This window comes from Aristolochia californica, unplaced genomic scaffold (assembly GCF_029961685.1).
Source record: "Aristolochia californica isolate CCGP_79_NKW_82.1479 unplaced genomic scaffold, dmAriCali1.0.hap1 SCAF_15, whole genome shotgun sequence".
Lineage (NCBI taxonomy): Eukaryota > Viridiplantae > Streptophyta > Magnoliopsida > Piperales > Aristolochiaceae > Aristolochia > Aristolochia californica.
In genome coordinates, this window is record NW_027181826.1 from 12,608,719 (window position 1) to 12,633,521 (window position 24,803).

Consider the following 24,803-nt stretch of genomic DNA (forward strand, 5'->3'; position numbering starts at 1 on the left):
ATAGGGTAAAAGTGGGTTGTTTGGCCCTGGTAAATATCCAACCACTTGAGAATTATACTTTTTCTACTCCCCCCTATTTTTTGGATCTGAAGGCCACTTGCATCCTCAACATGCTTCTGGTATGCATATCCACCACACTTAAAACATGTGAGGATCAGTTAGAGCTCCCTTTCCTGTATAATTCCACCTAGCTATTATTAGGGAGTTGTACTAGTGGAATTTCCCAAACATGTATTTTGGAGCTCATTTTTAGTGCGTGAAATAATTTTCTCTTTATTATTATAGTTTTCAAATTTTTTTGCACACATGAACTCTAAAATTTTCATTTTGTTGCGATCTTATATCTTTTTTGTTTACGAGGAAAAATGGGAGAGAGAAAACTCAAGTTTGCATCTTAAAAAAAAAAAAAATTTGTCATGGACAAACGCTGAGAGAGATAATTCCGAAAAGTATCTGTGATTTTTAAGGATAGGCAAAAAGTGGGTTGTTTGGCCCTGGTAAATATCCAACCATTTGAGAATTGTACTTTTTCTACTCCCCCCTAATTTTTGGATCTGAAGGCCACTTGCATCCTCAACATGCTTGTGGCATGCATATCCACCACACTTAAAACATGTGAGGATCAGTTAGAGGTCCCTTTCCTATAAAATTCCACCAATCTATTATTAGGGGGTTGTACTAGTGGAATTTCCCAAACATGGACTTTGGAGTTCAATTTTAGTGCGTGAAATAATTTTCTATTTATTATAATAGTTTTCAAATTTTTTTGCATACATGAACTCTAAAATTTCATTTTGTTACGATCTTATATCTTTTTTGTTTACGAGGAAAAATGGGAGAGTGAAAACTCAAGTTTGGATCTGAAAAAAATAAATTTGAAATGCACAAATGCTTAGAGAGATAATTCCGAAAAGTATCTGTGATTTTTAAGGATAGGCAAAAAGTGGGTTGTTTGGCCCTGGTAAATATCCAACCACTTGAGAATTGTACTTTTTCTACTTCCCCCTAATTTTTGGATCTGAAGGCCACTTGCATCCTCAACATACTTGTGGCATTCATATCCACCACACTTAAAACATGTGAGGATCAGTTAGAGCTGCCTTTCCTATAAAATTCCACCAAGCTATTATTAGGGGGTTGTACTAGTGGAATTTCCCAAACATGGATTTTGGAGCTCATTTTTAGTGAGTGAAATAATTTTCTATTTATTATTATTGTTTTCAAATTTTTTTGCACACATGAACTCTAAAATTTTCATTTTGTTGCGATCTTATATCTTTTTTGTTCACGAGGAAAAATGGGAGAGTGAAAACACTAGTTTGGATCTGAAAAAAAAAAATTGAAATGCACAAATGCTGAGAGAGATAATACCGAAAATTATCTGTGATTTTTAAGGTAGGCAAAAAGTGGGTTGTTTCGCCCCGGTAAATATCCAACCACTTGGGAATTGTACTTTTTCTACTCCCCCCTAATTTTTGGATCTGAAGGCCACTTGCATCCTCAACAAGCTTGTTGCATGCATATCCACCACACTTAAAACATGTGAGGATCAGTTAGAGGTCCCTTTCCTATAAAATTCCACCAAGCTATTATTAGGGGTTGTACTAGTGGAATTTCCCAAACATGGATTTTGGAGCTCATTTTTAGTGCGTGAAATAATTTTCTTTTTATTATTATAGTTTTCAAATTTTTTTGCACACATGAACTCTATAATTTTCATTTTGTTGTGATCTTATATCTTTTTTGTTTACGAGGAAAAATGGGAGAGTGAAAACTCAAGTTTGGATCTGAAAAAAAAAATTTGAAATGCACAAATGCTGAGAGAGATAATTCCGAAAAGTATCTGTGATTTTTAAGTATAGGCAAAAAGTGGGTTGCTTGGTCCCGGTAAATATCCAACCACTTGAGAATTGTATTTTTTCTACTCCCCCCTAATTTTTGGATCTGAAGGCCACTTGCATCCTCAATATGCTTGTGGCATGCATATCCACCACACTTAAAACATGTGAGGATCAGTTAGAGGTCCCTTTCCTATAAAATTCCACCAAGCTATTATTAGGGGGTTGTACTAGTGGAATTTCCGAAACATGGATTTTGGAGCTCATTTTTAGTGCGTGAAATAATTTTCTATTTATTATTATAGTTTTCAAATTTTTTTGCACCCAAGAACTCTAAAATTTTCATTTTGTTCCGATCTTATTTCTTTTTTGTTTACGAGGAAAAATGGGAGAGTGAAAACTCAAGTTTGGATCTGAAAAAAAAAAAATTTGAAATGCACAAATGCTAAGGGAGATAATTCCGAAAAGTATCTGTGATTTTTAAGGATAAGCAAAAAGTGGGTTGTTTGGCCCTGGTAAATATCCAACCACTTGAGAATTGTACTCTTTCTACTCCCCCCTAATTTTTGGATCTGAAGACCACTTGCATCCTCAGCATGCTTGTGGCATGCATATCCACCACACTTAAAACATGTGAGGATCAGTTAGAGGTCCCTTTCTTATCAAATTCCACCAAGCTATTATTAGGGGGTTGTACTAGTGGAATTTCCCAAACAAGGATTTTGAAGCTCATTTTTAGTGCGTGAAATAATTTTCTATTTATTATTATAGTTTTCAAATTTTTTTCCACGCTTGAAATCTAAAATTTTCATTTTGTTGCGATCTTATTTCTCTTTTGTTTAGGAGGAAAAATGGGAGAGTGAAAACTCAAGTTTGGATCTGAAAAAAAAAAAATTTGAAGTGCACAAATGCTAAGAGAGATAATTCCGAAAAGTATCTATGATTTTTAAGGATAGGCAAAAAGTGGGTTGTTAGGCCCTGGTAAATATCCAACCACTTGAGAATTGTATTTTTTCTACTCCCCCCTAATTTTATGATCTTAAGGCCACTTGCATCCTCAACATGCTTGTGGCGTGCATATCCACCACACTTAAAACATGTGAGGATCAGTTAGAGGTCCCTTTCCTATAAAATTCCACCAAGCTATTATTAGGGGGTTGTACTAGTGGAATTTCCCAAACATGGATTTTGGAGCTCATTTTTAGTGCGTGAAATAATTTTCTATTTATTATTATAGTTTTCAAATTTTTTTAAACATATGAACTCTAAAATTTTCATTTTGTTGTGATCTTATATCTTTTTTGTTCACGAGGAAAAATGGGAGAGTGAAAACTCAAGTTTGGATCTGAAAAAAAAAAAATTTGAAGTGCACAAATGCTGAGAGAGATAATTCCGAAAAGTATCTGTGATTTTTAAGGATAGGCAAAAAGTGGGTTGTTTGGCCCTGGCAAACACTTGAGAATTGTACTTTTTCTACTCCCCCCCAATTTTTGGATCTCAAGGCCAGTTGCATCCTCAACATGCTTGTGGCATGCATAGCCACCACACTTAAAACATGTGAGGATCAGTTAGAGGTTCCTTTCCTATAAAATTCCACCAAGCTATTATTAGGGGGTTGTACTAGTGGAATTTCCCAAACATGGATTTTAGAGTTCAATTTTAGTGCGTGAAATAATTTTCTATTTATTATAATAGTTTTAAAATTTTTTTGCATACATGAACTCTAAAATTTCATTTTGTTGCGATCTTATATCTTTTTTGTTTACGAGGAAAAATGGGAGAGTGAAAACTCAAGTTTGGATCTGAAAAAAATAAATTTGAAATGCACAAATGCTTAGAGAAATAATTCCGAAAAGTATCTGTGATTTTTAAGGATAGGCAAAAAGTGGGTTGTTTGGCCCTAGTAAATATCCAACCACTTGAGAATTGTACTTTTTCTACTTCCCCCTAATTTTTGGATCTGAAGGCCACTCGCATCCTCAACATACTTGTGGCATGCATATCCACCACACTTAAAACATGTGAGGATCAGTTAGAGCTGCCTTTCCTATAAAATTCCACCAAGCTATTATTAGGGGGTTGTACTAGTGGAATTTCCCAAACATGGATTTTGGAGCTCATTTTTAGTGCGTGAAATAATTTTCTATTTATTATTATAGTTTTCAAATTTTTTTGCACACATGAACTCTAAAATTTTCATTTTGTTGTGATCTTAAATCTTTTTTGTTTACGAGGAAAAATGGGAGAGTGAAAACTCAAGTTTGATCTGAAAAAAAAAAAAAATTTGAAATGCACAAATGCTGAGAGAGATAATTCCGAAAAGTATTTGTGATTTTTAAGGATAAGCAAAAAGTGGGTTGTTTAGCCGTGGTAAATATCCAACCACTTGAGAATTGTACTTTTTCTACTCCCCCCTAATTTTTGGATCTGAAGGCCACTTGCATCCTCAACATGCTTGTGGCATGCATATCCACCACACTTAAAACATGTGAGGATCAGTTAGAGGTCCCTTTCCTGTAAAATTCCACCAAGCTATTATTAGGGGGTTGTACTAGTGGAATTTCCCAAACATGGATTTTGGAGCTCATTTTTAGTGCGTGAAATAATTTTCTATTTATTATTATAGTTTTCAATTTTTTTTGCACACATGAACTCTAAAATTTTCATTTTGTTGCGATCTTATATCTCTTTTGTTTAGGAGGAAAAATGGGAGAGTGAAAACTCAAGTTTGGATATGAAAAAAAGAAAAATTTGAAATGCACAAATGCCGAGAGAGATAATTCCGAAAAATATCTGTGATTTTAAAGGATAGGCAAAAAGTGGGTTGTTTGGCCCTGGTAAATATCCAACCACTAGAGAATTGTACTTTTTCTACTCCCCCCCTAAGTTTTGGATCTGAAGGCCACTTGCATCCTCAACATGCTTGTGGCATGCATATCCACCACACTTAAAACATGTGAGGATCAGTTAGAGGTCCCTTTCCTATAAAATTCCACCAAGCTATTATTAGCGGGTTGTACTAGTGGAATTTCCCAAACATGGATTTTGGAGCTCATTTTTAGTGCGTGAAATAATTTTCTATTTATGATTATAGTTTTCAAATTTTTTTGCACACATGAACTCTAAAATTTTCATTTTGCTGCGTTCTTATATCTTTTTTGTTTACGAGGAAAAATGGGAGAGTGAAAACTCAAGTTTGGATCTGAAAAAAAAAAAATTGAAATGCACAAATGCTGAGAGAGATAATTCAGAACAGTATCTGTGATTTTTAAGGATAGGCAAAAAGTGGGTTGTTTGGCCCTGGTAAATATCCAACCACTTGAGTATTGTACTTTTTCTACTCCCCCCTAATTTTTGGATCTGAAGGCCACTTGCATCCTCAACATGCTTGTGGCATACATATCCACCACACTTAAAACATGTGAGGATCAGTTAGAGGTCCCTTTCCTATAATATTCCACCAAGCTATTATTAGGGGGTTGTACTAGTGGAATTTCCCAAACATGGATTTTGGAGCTCATTTTTAGTGCGTGAAATAATTTTCTATTTATTATTATAGTTTTCAATTTTTTTTGCACACATGAACTCTAAAATTTTCATTTTGTTGCGATCTTATATCTCTTTTGTTTAGGAGGAAAAATGGGAGAGTGAAAACTCAAGGCTGGATTTGAAAAAAAAAAAATTTGATATGCACAAATGCTGAGAGAGATAATTCCGAAAAGTATCTGTGATTTTTAATGATAGGCAAAAAGTGGGTTATTTTGCCCTGGTAAATATCCAACCACTTGAGAATTGTACATTTTCTACTCCCCCCTAATTTTTGGATCTGAAGGCCACTTGCATCCTCAACATGCTTGTGGCATGCATATCCACCACACTTAAAACATGTGAGGATCAGTTAGAGGTCCCTTTCCAATAAAATTCCACCAAGCTATTATTAGGGGGTTGTATTAGTGGAATTTCCCAAACATGGATTTTGGAGCTCATTTTTAGTGCGTGAAATAATTTTCTATTTATTATTATAGTTTTCAAATTTTTTTGCACACATGAACTCTAAAATTTTCATTTTGTAGTGATCTTATATCTTTTTTGTTTACGAGGAAAAATGGGAGAGAGAAAACTCAAGTTTGGATCTGAAAAAAAAAAAATTTGAAATGCACAAATGCTGAGAGAGATAATTCTGAAAGGTATCTGTGATTTTTAAGGATAGGCAAAAAGTGGGTTGTTTGGCCCTGGTAAATATCCAACCACATGAGAATTGTACTTTTTCTACTCCCCCCTAATTTTTGGATCTGAAGAGCACTTGCATCCTCAACATTATTGTGGCATGCATATCCACTACACTTAAAACATGTTAGGATCAGTTAGAGGTCCCTTTCCTATAAAATTCCACCAAGCTATTATTAGGGGGTTGTACTAGTGGAATTTCCCAAACATGGATTTTGGAGCTCATTTTTAGTGCGTGAAATAATTTTCTATTTATTATTATAGTTTTCAAATTTTTTTGCACACATGAACTCTAAAATTTTCATTTTGTTGCGATCTTATATCTTTTTTGTTTACGAGGAAAAATGGGAGAGTGAAAACTCAAGTTTGGATCTGAAAAAAAAAAAACTTGAAATGCACAATTGCTGAGAGAGATAATTCCGAAAAGTATCTGTGATTTTTAAGGATAGGGTAAAAGTGGGTTGTTTGGCCCTGGTAAATATCCAACCGCTTGAGAATTATACTTTTTCTACTCCCCCCTATTTTTTCGATCTGAAGGCCACTTGCATCCTCAACATGCTTCTGGTATGCATATCCACCACACTTAAAACATGTGAGGATCAGTTAGAGCTCCCTTTCCTATATAATTCCACCTAGCTATTATTAGGGAGTTGTACTAGTGGAATTTCCCAAACATGTATTTTGGAGCTCATTTTTAGTGCGTGAAATAATTTTCTCTTTATTATTATAGTTTTCAAATTTTTTTGCACACATGAACTCTAAAATTTTCATTTTGTTGCGATCTTATATCTTTTTTGTTTACGAGGAAAAATGGGAGAGAGAAAACTCAAGTTTGCATCTGAAAAAAAAAAAAATTTGTCATGGACAAATGCTGAGAGAGATAATTCCGAAAAGTATCTGTGATTTTAAAGGATAGGCAAAAAGTGGGTTGTTTGGCCCTGGTAAATATCCAACCATTTGAGAATTGTACTTTTTCTACTCCCCCCTAATTTTTGGATCTGAAGGCCACTTGCATCCTCAACATGCTTGTGGCATGCATATCCACCACACTTAAAACATGTGAGGATCAGTTAGAGGTTCCTTTCCTATAAAATTCCACCAGGCTATTATTAGGGGGTTGTACTAGTGGAATTTCCCAAACATGGATTTTAGAGTTCAATTTTAGTGCGTGAAATAATTTTCTATTTATTATAATAGTTTTAATATTTTTTTGCATACATGAACTCTAAAATTTCATTTTGTTGCGATCTTATATCTTTTTTGTTTACGAGGAAAAATGGGAGAGTGAAAACTCAAGTTTGGATCTGAAAAAAATAAATTTGAAATGCACAAATGCTTAGAGAAATAATTCCGAAAAGTATCTGTGATTTTTAAGGATAGGCAAAAAGTGGGTTGTTTGGCCCTGGTAAATATCCAACCACTTGAGAATTGTACTTTTTCTACTTCCCCCTAATTTTTGGATCTGAAGGCCACTCGCATCCTCAACATACTTGTGGCATGCTTATCCACCACACTTAAAACATGTGAGGATCAGTTAGAGCTGCCTTTCCTATAAAATTCCACCAAGCTATTATTAGGGGGTTGTACTAGTGGAATTCCCCAAACATGGATTTTGGAGCTCATTTTTAGTGCGTGAAATAATTTTCTATTTATTATTATAGTTTTCAAATTTTTTTGCACACATGAACTCTAAAATTTTCATTTTGTTGCGATCTTATATCTTTTTTGTTTACAAGGAAAAATGGGAGAGAGAAAACTCAAGTTTGCATCTGAAAAAAAAAAAAATTTGTCATGGACAAATGCTGAGAGAGATAATTCCGAAAAGTATCTGTGATTTTTAAGGATAGGCAAAAAGTGGGTTGTTTGGCCCTGGTAAATATCCAACCATTTGAGAATTGTACTTTTTCTACTCCCCCCTAATTTTTGGATCTGAAGGCCACTTGCATCCTCAACATGCTTGTGGCATGCATATCCACCACACTTAAAACATGTGAGGATCAGTTAGAGGTCCCTTTCCTATAAAATTCCTCCAATCTATTATTAGGGGGTGTACTAGTGGAATTTCCCAAACATGGATTTTGGAGTTCAATTTTACTGCGTGAAATAATTTTCTATTTATTATAATAGTTTTCAAATTTTTTTGCATACATGAAGTCTAAAATTTCATTTTGTTGCGATCTTATATCTTTTTTGTTTACGAGGAAAAATGGGAGAGTGAAAACTCAAGTTTGGATCTGAAAAAAATAAATTTGAAATGCACAAATGCTTAGAGAGATAATTCCGAAAAGTATCTGTGATTTTTAAGGATAGGCAAAAAGTGGGTTGTTTGGCCCTGGTAAATATCCAACCACTTGAGAATTGTACTTTTTCTACTTCCCCCTAATTTTTGGATCTGAAGGCCACTTGCATCCTCAACATACTTGTGGCATGCATATCCACCACACTTAAAACATGTGAGGATCAGTTAGAGCTGCCTTTCCTATAAAATTCCACCAAGCTATTATTATGGGATTGTACTAGTGGAATTTCCCAAACATGGATTTTGGAGCTCATTTTTAGTGAGTGAAATAATTTTCTATTTATTATTATAGTTTTCAAATTTTTTTGCACACTGAACTCTAAAATTTTCATTTTGTTGCGATCTTATATCTTTTTTGTTCACGAGGAAAAATGGGAGAGTGAAAACTCGGGTTTGGATCTGAAAAAAAAAATTTGAAATGCACAAATACTGAGAGAGATAATTCCGAAAAGTATCTGTGATTTTTAAGGATAGGCAAAAAGTGGGTTGTTTTGCCCTGGTAAATATCCAACCACTTGAGAATTGTACTTTTTCTACTCCCCCCTAATTCTATGATCTGAAGGCCACTTGCATCCTCAACATGCTTGTGGCATGCATATCCACCACACTTAAAACATGTGAGGATCAGTTAGAGGTACCTTTCCTACAAAATTCCACCAAGCTATTATTAGGGGGTTGTACTAGTGGAATTTCCCAAACATGGATTTTGGAGTTCATTTTTAGTGCGTGATATCATTTTCTATTTATTATTATAGTTTTCTAATTTTTTTGCACACATGAACTCTAAAATTTTCATTTTGCTGCGTTCTTATATCTCTTTTGTTTACGAGGAAAATTGGGAGAGTGAAAACACTAGTTTGGATCTGAAAAAAAAAATTTGAAATGCACAAATGCTGAGAAAGATAATTCCGAAAAGTATCTGTGATTTTGAAGGATAGGCAAAAAGTGGGTTGTTTGGCCCTGGTAAATATCCAACCACTTGAGAATTGCACTTTTTCTACCCCCGCTAATTTTTGGATCTGAAGGCCACTTGCATCCTCAACATGCTTGTGGCATGCATATCCACCACACTTAAAACATGTGAGGATCAGTTAGAGGTCCCTTTCCTATAAAATTCCACCAAGCTATTATTAGGGGGTTGTACTAGTGGAATTTCCCAAACATGGATTTTGGAGCTCATTTTTAGTGCGTGAAATAATTTTCTATATATTATTATAGTTTTCAAATTTTATTGTACACATGAACTCTAAAATTTTCATTTTGTTGCGATCTTATATCTTTTTTGTTTACGAGGAAAAATGGGAGAGTGAAAACTCAAGTTTGAAAACTATAAAAAAAAAAATTTGAAATGCACAAATGCTGAGAGAGATAATTCCGAAAAGTATCTGTGATTTTTAAGGATAGGCAAAAAGGGGGTTGTTTGGCCCTGGTAAATATCCAACCACTTGAGAATTGTACTTTTTCTACTCCCCCCTAATTTTTGGATCTGAAGGCCACTTGCATCCTCAACATGCTTGTGACATGCATATCCACCACACTTAAAACATGTGAGGATCAGTTAGAGGTCCCTTTCCAACAAAATTCCACCAAGCTATTATTAGGGGGTTGTACTAGTGGAATTTCCCAAACATGGATTTTGGAGCTCATTTTTAGTGCGTGAAATAATTTTCTCTTTATTATTATTGTTTTCAAATTTTTTTGCACCCATGAACTCTAAAATTTTCATTTTGTTGCGATCTTATTTCTTTTTTGTTTACGAGGAAAAATGGGAGAGTGAAAACTCAAGTTTGGATCTGAAAAAAAAAAATTTGAAATGCACAAATGCTGAGAGAGATCATTCCGAAAAGTATTTGTGATTTTTATGGATAGGAAAAAAGTGGGTTGTTTGGCCCTGGTAAATATCCAACCACTTGAGAATTGTACTTTTTCTACTCCCCCCTAATTTTTGGATCTGAAGGCCACTTGCATCCTCAACATGCTTGTGGCGTGCATATCCACCACACTTAAAACATGGGAGGATCAGTTAGAGGTCCCTTTCCTATAAAATTCCACCAAGCTATAATTAGGGGTTGTACTAGTGAAATTTCCCAAACATGGATTTTGGAGCTCATTTTTAGCGCGTGAAATAATTTTCTATTTATTATTATAGTTTTCTAATTTTTTTGCACACATGAACTCTAAAATTTTCATTTTGTTGCGATCTTATATCTTTTTTGTTCACGAGGAAAAGTGGGAGAGTGTAAACTCAAGTTTGGATCTGAAAATAAAAAAATTTGAAGTGCACAAATGCTAAGAGAGATAATTCCGAAAAGTATCTATGATTTTTAAGGATAGGCAAAAAGTGGGTTGTTAGGCCCTGGTAAATATCCAACCACTTGAGAATTGTATTTTTTCTACTCCCCCCTAATTTTATGATCATAAGACCACTTGCATCCTCAACATGCTTGTGGCGTGCATATCCACCACACTTAAAACATGTGAGGATCAGTTAGAGGTCCCTTTCCTATAAAATTCCACCAAGCTATTATTAGGGGGTTGTACTAGTGGAATTTCCCAAACATGGATTTTGGAGCTCATTTTTAGTGCGTGAAATAATTTTCTATTTATTATTATAGTTTTCAAATTTTTTTAAACATATGAACTCTAAAATTTTCATTTTGTTGCGGTCTTATATCTTTTTTGTTCACGAGGAAAAATGGGAGAGTGAAAACTCAAGTTTGGATCTGAAAAAAAAAAAATTTGAAGTGCACAAATGCTGAGAGAGATAATTCCGAAAAGTATCTGTGATTTTTAAGGATAGGCAAAAAGTGGGTTGTTTGGCCCTGGCAAACACTTGAGAATTGTACTTTTTCTACTCCCCCCCAATTTTTGGATCTCAAGGCCACTTGCATCCTCAACATGCTTGTGGCATGCATAGCCACCACACTTAAAACATGTGAGGATCAGTTAGAGGTCCCTTTCCTATAAAATTCCACCAAGCTATTATTAGGGGGTTGTACTAGTGGAATTTCCCAAACATGGATTTTGGAGCTCATTTTTAGTGCGTGAAATAATTTTATATTTATTATTATAGTTTTCAAATTTTTTTGCACACATGAACTCTAAAATTTTCATTTTGTTGCGATCTTATATCTCTTTTGTTTACGAGGAAAAATGGGAGAGTGAAAACTCAAGTTAGGATCTGAAAAAAAAAAAAATGAAATGCACAAATGCTGAGTGAGGTAATTCCGAAAAGTATTTGTGATTTTTAAGGATAGGCAAAAAGTGGGTTGTTTGGCCCTAGTAAATATCAGACCACTTGAGAATTGTACTTTTTCTACTCCCCCCTAATTTTTGAATCTGAAGGGCACTTGCATCCTCAACATGGTTGTGGCATGCATATCCACTACACTTAAAACATGTGAGGATCAGTTAGAGGTCCCTTTCATATAAAATTCCACCAAGCTATTATTAGGGGGTTGTACTAGTGGAATTTCCCAAACATGGATTTTGGAGCTCATTTTTAGTGCGTGAAATAATTTTCCATTTATTATTATAGTTTTCAAAATTTTTTGCACACATGAACTCTAAAATTTTCATTTTGTTGCGATCTTATATCTTTTTTGTTTACGATGAAAAATGGGAGAGTGAAAATTCAAGTTTGGATCTGAAAAAAAAAAAACTTGAAATGCACAATTGCTGAGAGAGATAATTCCGAAAAGTATCTGTGATTTTTAAAGAGAGGCAAAAAGTGGGTTGTTTGGCCCTGGTAAATATCCAACCACTTGAGAATTATACTTTTTCTACTCCCCCCTAATTTTTGGATCTGAAGGCCACTTGCATCCTCAACATGCTTCTGGTATGCATATCCACCACACTTAAAACATGTGAGGATCAGTTAGACCTGCCTTTCCTATAAAATTCCACCAAGCTATTATTAGGGGGTTGTACTAGTGGAATTTCCCAAACATGGATTTTTGAGCTCATTTTTAGTGCGTGAAATAATTTTCTGTTTATTATAATAGTTTTCAAATTTTTTTGCTCACATGAACTCTAAAATTTTCATTTTGTTGCGATCTTATATCTTTTTTGTTCACGAGGAAAAATGGGAGAGAGAAAACTCAAGTTAGCATCTGAAAAAAAAAAAATTAGAAATGCACAAATGCTGAGAGAGATAATTCCGAAAAGTATCTGTGATTTTTGAGGATAGGCAAAAAGTGAGTTGTTTGGCCCTGGTAAATATCCAACCACTTGAGAATTGTACTTTTTCTACTCCCCCCTAATTTTATGATCTGAAGGCCACTTGCATCCTCAACATGCTTGTGGCATGCATATCCACCACACTTAAAACATGTGAGGATCAGTTAGAGGTCCCTTTCCTACATAATTCCACCAAGCTATTATGAGGGGTTTGTACTAGTGGAATTTCCCAAACATGGATTTTGGAGCTCATTTTTAGTTCGTCAAATAATTTTCTCTTTATTATTATAGTTTTCAAATTTTTTTGCACACATGAACTCTAAAATTTTCATTTTGTTGCGATCTTATATCTTTTTTGTTTACGTGGAAAAATGGGTGAGTGAAAACTCAAGTTTGGATCTGAAAAAAAAAATTTGAAATGCACAAATGCTGAGAGAGATAATTCCGAAAAGTATCTGTGATTTTTATGGATAGGCAAAAAGTGGGTTGTTTGGCCCTGGTAAATATCCAACCACTTGAGAATTGTACTTTTTCTACTCCCCCCTAATTTTTGGATCTGAAGGCAACTTGCATATTCAACATGCTTGTGGCATGCATATCCACCACACTTAAAACATGTGAGCATCAGTTAGAGGTCGCTTTCATATAAAATTCCACCAAGCTATTATTAGGGGGTTGTACTAGTGGAATTTCCCAAACAAGGATTTTGGAGCTCATTTTTAGAGCGTGAAATAATTTTCTATTTATTATTATAGTTTGCAAATTTTTTTGTACACATGAACTCTGAAATTTTCATTTTGTTGCGATCCTATATCTTTTTTGTTCACGAGGAAAAATGGGAGAGAGAAAACTCAAGTTTGGATCTGAAAAAAAAAAATTTGAAATGCACAAATGCTGAGAGAGATAATTCCGAAAAGTATCTGTGATTTTTAAGGATAGGCAAAAAGTGGTTGTTTGGCCCTGGTAAATATCCAACCACTTGAGAATTGTAATTTTTCTACTCCCCCCTTTTTTTTGTATCTGAAGGCCACTTGCATCCTCAACATGCTTGTGGCATGCATATCCACCACACTTAAAACATGTGAGGATCAGTTAGAGGTCCCTTTCCTATAAAATTCCACCAAGCTATTATTAGGGGGTTGTACTAGTGGAATTTCCCAAACATGGATTTGGGAGCTCATTTTTAGTGCGTGAAATAATTTTCTCTTTATTATTATAGTTTTCAAATTTTTTTGCACACATGAACTCTAAAATTTTCATTTTGTTGCGATCTTATATCTCTTTTGTTTACGAGGAAAAATGGGAGAGTGAAAACTCAAGTTAGGATCTGAAAAAAAAAATTTTGAAATGCACAAATGCTGAGTGAGGTAATTCCGAAAAGTATTTGTGATTTTTAAGGATAGGCAAAAAGTGGGTTGTTTGGCCCTGGTAAATATCCAACCACTTGAGAATTGTACTTTTTCTACTCCCCCCTAATTTTTGGATCTGAAGGGCACTTGCATCCTCAACATGGTTGTGGCATGCATATCCACTACACTTAAAACATGTGAGGATCAGTAAGAGGTCCCTTTCCTATAAAATTCCACCTAGCTATTATTAGGGGGTTGTACTAGTGGAATTTCCCAAACATTGATTTTGGAGCTCATTTTTAGTGCGTGAAATAATTTTCTCTTTATTATTATAGTTTTCAAATTTTTTTGCACACATGAACTCTAAAATTTTCATTTTGTTGTGATCTTATATATTTTTTGTTTAGGAGGAAAAATGGAAGAGTGAAAACTCAAGTTTGATCTGAAAAAAAAAAAAAATTTGAAATGCACAAATGCTTAGAGAGATAATTCCGAAAAGTATTTGTGATTTTTAAAGATAAGCAAAAAGTGGGTTGTTTAGCCCTGGTAAATATCCAACCACTTGAGAATTGTACTTTTTCTACTCCCCCCTAATTTTTGGATCTGAAGGCCACTTGCATCCTCAACATGCTTGTGGCATGCATATCCACCACACTTAAAACATGTGAGGATCAGTTAGAGGTCCCTTTCCTGTAAAATTCCACCAAGCTATTATTAGGGGGTTGTACTAGTGGAATTTCCCAAACATGGATTTTGGAGCTCATTTTTAGTGCGTGAAATAATTTTCTATTTATTATTATAGTTTTCAATTTTTTTTGCACACATGAACTCTAAAATTTTCATTTTGTTGCGATCTTATATCTCTTTTGTTTAGGAGGAAAAATGGGAGAGTGAAAACTCAAGTTTGGATATGAAAAAAAGAAAAATTTGAAATGCACAAATGCCGAGAGAGATAATTCCGAAAAATATCTGTGATTTTTAAGGATAGGCAAAAAGTGAGTTGTTTGGCCCTGGTAAATATCCAACCACTAGAGAATTGTACTTTTTCTACTCCCCCCCTAAGTTTTGGATCTGAAGGCCACTTGCATCCTCAACATGCTTGTGGCATGCATATCCACCACACTTAAAACATGTGAGGATCAGTTAGAGGTCCCTTTCCTATAAAATTCCACCAATCTATTATTAGGGGGTTGTACTAGTGGAATTTCCCAAACATGGACTTTGGAGTTCAATTTTAGTGCGTGAAATAATTTTCTATTTATTATAATAGTTTTCAAATTTTTTTGCATACATGAACTCTAAAATTTCATTTTGTTACGATCTTATATCTTTTTTGTTTACGAGGAAAAATGGGAGAGTGAAAACTCAAGTTTGGATCTGAAAAAAATAAATTTGAAATGCACAAATGCTTGGAGAGATAATTCCGAAAAGTATCTGTGATTTTTAAGGATAGGCAAAAAGTGGGTTGTTTGGCCCTGGTAAATATCCAACCACTTGAGAATTGTACTTTTTCTACTTCCCCCTAATTTTTGGATCTGAAGGCCACTTGCATCCTCAACATACTTGTGGCATTCATATCCACCACACTTAAAACATGTGAGGATCAGTTAGAGCTGCCTTTCCTATAAAATTCCACCAAGCTATTATTAGGGGGTTGTACTAGTGGAATTTCCCAAACATGGATTTTAGAGTTCAATTTTAGTGCGTGAAATAATTTTCTATTTATTATAATAGTTTTAAAATTTTTTTGCATACATGAACTCTAAAATTTCATTTTGTTGCGATCTTATATCTTTTTTGTTTACGAGGAAAAATGGGAGAGTGAAAACTCAAGTTTGGATCTGAAAAAAATAAATTTGAAATGCACAAATGCTTAGAGAAATAATTCCGAAAAGTATCTGTGATTTTTAAGGATAGGCAAAAAGTGGGTTGTTTGGCCCTGGTAAATATCCAACCACTTGAGAATTGTACTTTTTCTACTTCCCCCTAATTTTTGGATCTGAAGGCCACTCGCATCCTCAACATACTTGTGGCATGCATATCCACCACACTTAAAACATGTGAGGATCAGTTAGAGCTGCCTTTCCTATAAAATTCCACCAAGCTATTATTAGGGGGTTGTACTAGTGGAATTTCCCAAACATGGATTTTGGAGCTCATTTTTAGTGCGTGAAATAATTTTCTATTTATTATTATAGTTTTCAAATTTTTTTGCACACATGAACTCTAAAATTTTCATTTTGTTGCGATCTTATATCGTTTTTGTTCACGAGGAAAAATGGGAGAGTGAAAACTCAGGTTTGGATCTGAAAAAAAAAATTTGAAATGCACAAATGCTGAGAGAGATAATTCCGAAAAGTATCTGTGATTTTTAAGGATAGGCAAAAAGTGGGTTGTTTGGCCCTGGTAAATATCCAACCACTTGAGAATTGTACTTTTTCTACTCCCCCCTAATTCTATGATCTGAAGGCCACTTGCATCCTCAACATGTTTGTGGCATGCATATCCACCACACTTAAAACATGTGAGGATCAGTTAGAGGTACCTTTCCTACAAAATTCCACCAAGCTATTATTAGGGGGTTGTACTAGTGGAATTTCCCAAACATGGATTTTGGAGCTCATTTTTAGTGCGTGAAATAATTTTCTATTTATTATTATAGTTTTCAAATTTTTTTGCACACATGAACTCTAAAATTTTCATTTTGCTGCGTTCTTATATCTCTTTTGTTTACGAGGAAAATTGGGAGAGTGAAAACACTAGTTTGGATCTGAAAAAAAAAAAATTTGAAATGCACAAATGCTGAGAAAGATAATTCCGAAAAGTATCTGTGATTTTGAAGGATAGGCAAAAAGTGGGTTGTTTGGCCCTGGTATTAATCCAACCACTTGAGAATTGTACTTTTTCTACTCCCCCCTAATTTTTGAATCTGAAGGGCACTTGCATCCTCAACATGGTTGTGGCATGCATATCCACTACACTTAAAACATGTGAGGATCAGTTAGAGGTCCCTTTCCTACAAAATTCCACCAAGCTATTATTAGGGGTTTGTACTAGTGAAATTTCCCAAACATGGATTTTGGAGCTCATTTTTAGTGCGTGAAATAATTTTCTTTTTATTATTATAGTTTTCAAATTTTTTTGCACACATGAACTCTAAAATTTTCATTTTGTTGCGATCTTATATCTTTTTTGTTTACGAGGAAAAATGGGAGAGTGAAAACTTAAGTTTGGATCTTAAAAATATAAATTTGAAATGCACAAATGCTTAGAGAGATAATTCCGAAAAGTATCTGTGATTTTTAAGGATAGGCAAAAAGTGGGTTGTTTGGCCCTGGTAAATATCCAACCACTTGAGAATTGTACTTTTTCTACTTCCCCCTAATTTTTGGATCAGAAGGCCACTTGCATCCTCAACATACTTGTGGCATGCATATCCACCACACTTAAAACATGTGAGGATCAGTTAGAGCTGCCTTTCCTATAAAATTCCACCAAGCTATTATTAGGGGATTGTACTAGTGGAATTTCCCAAACATGGATTTTGGAGCTCATTTTTAGTGAGTGAAATAATTTTCTATTTATTATTATAGTTTTCAAATTTTTTTGCACACATGAACTCTAAAATTTTCATTTTGTTGCGATCTTATATCTTTTTTGTTCACGAGGAAAAATGGGAGAGTGAAAACTCAGGTTTGGATCTGAAAAAAAAAATTTGAAATGCACAAATGCTGAGAGAGATAATTCCGAAAAGTATCTGTGATTTTTAAGGATAGGCAAAAAGTGGGTTGTTTGGCCCTGGTAAATATCCAACCACTTGAGAATTGTACTTTTTCTACTCCCCCCTAATTCTATGATCTGAAGGCCACTTGCATCCTCAACATGTTTGTGGCATGCATATCCACCACACTTAAAACATGTGAGGATCAGTTAGAGGTACCTTTCCTACAAAATTCCACCAAGCTATTATTAGGGGGTTGTACTAGTGGAATTTCCCAAACATGGATTTTGGAGCTCATTTTTAGTGCGTGAAATCATTTTCTATTTATTATTATAGTTTTCAAATTTTTTTGCACACATGAACTCTAAAATTTTCATTTTGCTGCGTTCTTATATCTCTTTTGTTTACGAGGAAAATTGGGAGAGTGAAAACACTAGTTTGGATCTGAAAAAAAAAAATTTGAAATGCACAAATGCTGAGAAAGATAATTCCGAAAAGTATCTGTGATTTTGAAGGATAGGCAAAAAGTGGGTTGTTTGGCCCTGGTATTAATCCAACCACTTGAGAATTGTACTTTTTCTACTCCCCCCTAATTTTTGGATCTGAAGGGCACTTGCATCCTCAACATGGTTGTGGCATGCATATCCACTACACTTAAAACATGTGAGGATCAGTAAGAGGTCCCTTTCCTATAAAATTCCACCTAGCTATTATTAGGGGGTTGTACTAGTGGAATTTCCCAAAACATTGATTTTGGAGCTCATTTTTAGTGCGTGAAATAATTTTCTATTTATTATTATAGTTTTCAAATTTTTTTGCACACATGAACTCCAAAATTTTCATTTTGCTGCGTTCTTATATCTCTTTTGTTTACGAGGAAAATTGGGAGAGTGAAAACACTAGTTTGGATCTGAAAAAAAAAAATTTGAAATGCACAAATGCTGAGAAAGATAATTCCGAAAAGTACCTGTGATTTTGAAGGATAGGCAAAAAGTGGGTTGTTTAGCCCTGGTAAATAACCAACCACTTGAGAATTGTACTTTTTCTACCCCCCGCTAATTTTTGGATCTGAAGGCCACTTGCATCCTCAACATGCTTGTGGCATGCATATCCACCACACTTAAAACATGTGAGGATCAGTTAGAGGTCCCTTTCCTATAAAATTCCACCAAGCTATTATTAGGGGGTTGTACTAGTGGAATTTCCCAAACATGGATTTTGGAGCTCATTTTTAGTGCGTGAAATAATTTTCTATATATTATTATAGTTTTCAAATTTTATTGTACACATGAACTCTAAAATTTTCATTTTGTTGCGATCTTATATCTTTTTTGTTTACGAGGAAAAATGGGAGAGTGAAAACTCAAGTTTGAAAACAATAAAAAAAAAAAATTGAAATGCACAAATGCTGAGAGAGATAATTCCGAAAAGTATCTGTGATTTTTAAGGATAGGCAAAAAGGGGGTTGTTTGGCCCTGGTAGATATCCCACCACTTGAGAATTGTACTTTTTCTACTCCCCCCTAATTTTTGGATCTGAAGGCCACTTGCATCTTCAACATGCTTGTGGCATGCATATCCACCACACTTAAAACATGTGAGGATCAGTTAGGGGTCCCTTTCCAACAAAATTCCACCAAGCTATTATTAGGGGGTTGTACTAGTGGAATTTCCCAAACATGGATTTTGGAGCTCATTTTTAATGCGTGAAATAATTTTCTCTTTATTATTATAGTTTTCAAACTTTTTTGCACACATGAACTCTAAAATTTTCATTTTGTTGTGATCTTATATCTTTTTTGTTTACGAGGAAAAATGGGAGAGTGAAAACTCAAGTTTGGATCTGAAAAAAAAAAATTTGAAATGCACAAATGCTGAGAGAGATCATTCCGAAAAGTATTTTTGATTTTTTTGGATAGGAAAAAAGTGGGTTGTTTGGCCCTGGTAAATATCCAACCACTTGAGAATTGTACTTTTTCTACTCCCCCCTAATTTTTGGATCTGAAGGGCACTTGCATCCTCAACATGGTTGTGGCGTGCATATCCACCACACTTAAAAAATGTGAGGATCAGTTAGAGGTCCCTTTCCTATAAAATTCCACCAAGCTATTATTAGGGGTTGTACTAGTGGAATTTCCCAAACATGGATTTTGGAGCTCATTTCTAGTGCGTGAAATAATTTTCTATTTATTATTATAGTTTTCTAATTTTTTTGCACTCATGAACTCTAAAATTTTCATTTTGTTGCGATCTTTTATCTTTTTTGTTCACGAGGAAAAGTGGGAGAGTGTAAACTCAAGTTTGGATCTGAAAATAAAAAAATTTGAAGTGCACAAATGCTAAGAGAGATAATTCCGAAAAGTATCTATGATTTTTAAGGATAGGCAAAAAGTGGGTTGTTAGGCCCTGGTAAATATCCAACCACTTGAGAATTGTATTTTTTCTACTCCCCCCTAATTTTATGATCTTAAGGCCACTTGCATCCACAACATGCTTGTGGCGTGCATATCCACCACACTTAAAACATGTGAGGATCAGTTAGAGGTCCCTTTCCTATAAAATTCCACCAAGCTATTATTAGGGGGTTGTACTAGTGGAATTTCCCAAACATGGATTTTGGAGCTCATTTTTAGTGCGTGAAATAATTTTCTATTTATTATTATAGTTTTCAAATTTTTTTAAACATATGAACTCTAAAATTTTCATTTTGTTGCGATCTTATATCTTTTTTGTTTACGAGGAAAAATGGGAGAGTGAAAACTCAAGTTTGATCTGAAAAAAAAAAAAAATTTGAAATGCACAAGTGCTGAGAGAGATAATTCCGAAAAGTATTTGTGATTTTTAAGGATAAGCAAAAAGTGGGTTGTTTAGCCCTGGTAAATATCCAACCACGTGAGAATTGTACTTTTTCTACTCCCCCCAAATTTTTGGATCTGAAGGCCACTTGCATCCTCAACATGCTTGTGGCATGCATATCCACCACACTTAAAACACGTGAGGATCAGTAAGAGGTCCCTTTCCTATAAAATTCCACCAAGCTATTATTAGGCGGTTGTACTAGTGGAATTTCCCAAACATGGATTTTGGAGCTCATTTTTAGTGCGTGAAATCATTTTCTATTTATTATTATAGTTTTCAAATTTTTTTGCACACATGAACTCTAAAATTTTCATTTTGCAGCGTTCTTATATCTCTTTTGTTTACGAGGAAAATTGGGAGAGTGAAAACACTAGTTTGGATCTGAAAAAAAAAAAAATTTGAAATGCACAAATGCTGAGAAAGATAATTCCGAAAAGTATCTGTGATTTTGAAGGATAGGCAAAAAGTGGGTTGTTTGGCCCTGGTAAATATCCAACCACTTGAGAATTGTACTTTTTCTACCCCCCGCTAATTTTTGGATCAGAAGGCCACTTGCATCCTCAACATGCTTGTGGCATGCATATCCACCACACTTGAAACATGTGAGGATCAGTTAGAGGTCCCTTTCCTATAAAATTCCACCAAGCTATTATTAGGGGGTTGTACTAGTGGAATTTCCCAAACATGGATTTTGGAGCTCATTTTTAGTGCGTGAAATAATTTTCTATATATTATTATAGTTTTCAAATTTTGTTGTACACATGAACTCTAAAATTTTCATTTTGTTGCGATCTTATATCTTTTTTGTTTACGAGGAAAAATGGGAGAGAGAAAACTCAAGTTTGAAAACTATAAAAAAAAAAATTTGAAATGCACAAATGCTGAGAGAGATAATTCCGAAAAGTATCTGTGATTTTTAAGGATAGGCAAAAAGGGGGTTGTTTGGCCCTGGTAAATATCCAACCACTCGAGAATTGTACTTTTTCTACTCCCCCCTAATTTTTGGATCTGAAGGCCACTTGCATCCTCAACATGCTTGTGGCATGCATATCCACCACACTTAAAACATGTGAGGATCAGTTAGAGGTCCCTTTCCAACAAAATTCCACCAAGCTATTATTAGGGGGTTGTACTAGTGGAATTTCCCAAACATGGATTTTGGAGCTCATTTTTAGTGCGTGAAATAATTTTCTCTTTATTATTATAGTTTTCAAATTTTTTTGCACACATGAACTCTAAAATTTTCATTTTGTTGCGATCTTATATCTCTTTTGTTTACGAGGAAAAATGGGAGAGTGAAAACTCAAGTTAGGATCTGAAAAAAAAAAAATTTGAAATGCACAAATGTTGGGTGAGGTAATTCCGAAAAGTATTTGTGATTTTTAAGGATAGGCAAAAAGTGGGTTGTTTGGCCCTGGTAAATATCCAACCACTTGAGAATTGTACTTTTTCTACTCCCCCCTAATTTTTGGATCTGAAGGCCACTTGCATCCTCAACATGCTTGTGGCGTGCATATCCACCACACTTAAAACATGTGAGGATCAGTTAGAGGTCCCTTTCCTATAAAATTTCACCAAGCTATTATTAGGGGTTGTACTAGTGGAATTTCCCAAACATGGATTTTGGAGCTCATTTTTAGTGCGTGAAATAATTTTCTATTTATTATTATAGTTTTCTAATTTTTTTGCACACATGAACTCTAAAATTTTCATTTTGTTGCGATCTTATATCTTTTTTGTTCACGAGGAAAAGTGGGAGAGTGTAAACTCAAGTTTGGATCTGAAAATAAAAAAATTTGAAGTGCACAAATGCTAAGAGAGATAATTCCGAAAAGTATCTATGATTTTTAAGGATAGGCAAAAAGTGGGTTGTTAGGCCCTGGTAAATATCCAACCACTTGAGAATTGTATTTTTTCTACTCCCCCCTAATTTTATGATCTTAAGGCCATTTGCATCCTCAACATGCTTGTGGCGTGCATATCCACCACACTTAAAACATGTGAGGATCAGTTAGAGGTCCCTTTCCTATAAAATTCCACCAAGCTATTATTAGGGGGTTGTACTAGTGGAATTTCCCAAACATGGATTTTGGAGCTCATTTTTAGTGCGTGAAATAATTTTCTATTTATTATTATAGTTTTCAAATTTTTTTAAACATATGAACTCTAAAATTTTCATTTTGTTGCGATCTTATATCTTTTTTGTTCACGAGGAAAAATGGGAGAGTGAAAACTCAAGTTTGGATCTGAAAAAAAAAAAATTTGAAGTGCACAAATGCTGAGAGAGATAATTCCGAAAAGTATCTGTGATTTTTAAGGATAGGCAAAAAGTGGGTTGTTTGGCCCTGGCAAACACTTGAGAATTGTACTTTTTCTACTCCCCCCCAATTTTTGGATCTGAAGGCCACTTGCATCCTCAACATGCATGTGGCATGCATAGCCACCACACTTAAAACATGTGACGATCAGTTACAGGTCCCTTTCCTACAAAATTCCACCAAGCTATTATTAGGGGTTTGTACTAGTGGAATTTCCCAAACATGGATTTTGGAGCTCATTTTTAGTGCATGAAATAATTTTCTTTTTATTATTATAGTTTTCAAATTTTTTTGCACACATGAACTCTAAAATTTTCATTTTGTTGCGATCTTATATCTTTTTTGTTTACGAGGAAAAATGGGAGAGTGAAAACTCAAGTTTGGATCTGAAAAAAATAAATTTGAAATGCACAAATGCTTAGAGAGATAATTCCGAAAAGTATCTGTGATTTTTAAGGATAGGCAAAAAGTGGGTTGTTTGGCCCTGGTAAATATCCAACCACTTGAGAATTGTACTTTTTCTACTTCCCCCTAATTTTTGGATCTGAAGGCCACTTGCATCCTCAACATACTTGTGGCATGCATATCCACCACACTTAAAACATGTGAGGATCAGTTAGAGCTGCCTTTCCTATAAAATTCCACCAAGCTATTATTAGGGGATTGTATTAGTGGAATTTCCCAAACATGGATTTTGGAGCTCATTTTTAGTGAGTGAAATAATTTTCTATTTATTATTATAGTTTTCAAATTTTTTTGCACACATGAACTCTAAAATTTTCATTTTGTTGCGATCTTATATCTTTTTTGTTCACGAGGAAAAATGGGAGAGTGAAAACTCAGGTTTGGATCTGAAAAAAAAAAATTTGAAATGCACAAATGCTGAGAGAGATAATTCCGAAAAGTATCTGTGATTTTTAAGGATAGGCAAAAAGTGGGTTGTTTGGCCCTGGTAAATATCCAACCACTTGAGAATTGTACTTTTTCTACTCCCCCCTAATTCTATGATCTGAAGGCCACTTGCATCCTCAACATGCTTGTGGCATGCATATCCACCACACTTAAAACATGTGAGGATCAGTTAGAGGTACCTTTCCTACAAAATTCCACCAAGCTATTATTAGGGGGTTGTACTAGTGGAATTTCCCAAACATGGATTTTGGAGCTCATTTTTAGTGCGTGAAATCATTTTCTATTTATTATTATAGTTTTCAAATTTGTTTGCACACATGAACTCTAAAATTTTCATTTTGCTGCGTTCTTATATCTCTTTTGTTTACGAGGAAAATTGGGAGAGTAAAAACACTAGTTTGGATCTGAAAAAAAAAAAAATTTGAAATGCACAAATGCTGAGAAAGATAATTCCGAAAAGTATCTGTGATTTTGAAGGATAGGCAAAAAGTGGGTTGTTTCGCCCTGGTAAATATCCAACCACTTGAGAATTGTACTTTTTCTACCCCCCGCTAATTTTTGGATCTGAAGGCCACTTGCATCCTCAACATGCTTGTGGCATGCATATCCACCACACTTAAAACATGTGAGGATCAGTTAGAGGTCCCTTTCCTATAAAATTCCACCAAGCTATTATTAGGGGGTTGTACTAGTGGAATTTCCCAAACATGGATTTTGGAGCTCATTTTTAGTGCGTGAAATAATTTTCTATATTTTATTATAGTTTTCAAATTTTATTGTACACATGAACTCTTAAAATTTTCATTTTGTTGCGATCTTATATCTTTTTCGTTTACGAGGAAAAATGGGAGAGAGAAAACTCAAGTTTGAAAACTATAAAAAAAAAATTTGAAATGCACAAATGCTGAGAGAGATAATTCCGAAAAGTATCTGTGATTTTTAAGGATAGGCAAAAAGGGGGTTGTTTGGCCCTGGTAAATATCCAACCACTCGAGAATTGTACTTTTTCTACTCCCCCCTAATTTTTGGATCTGAAGGCCACTTGCATCCTCAACATGCTTGTGGCATGCATATCCACCACACTTAAAACATGTGAGGATCA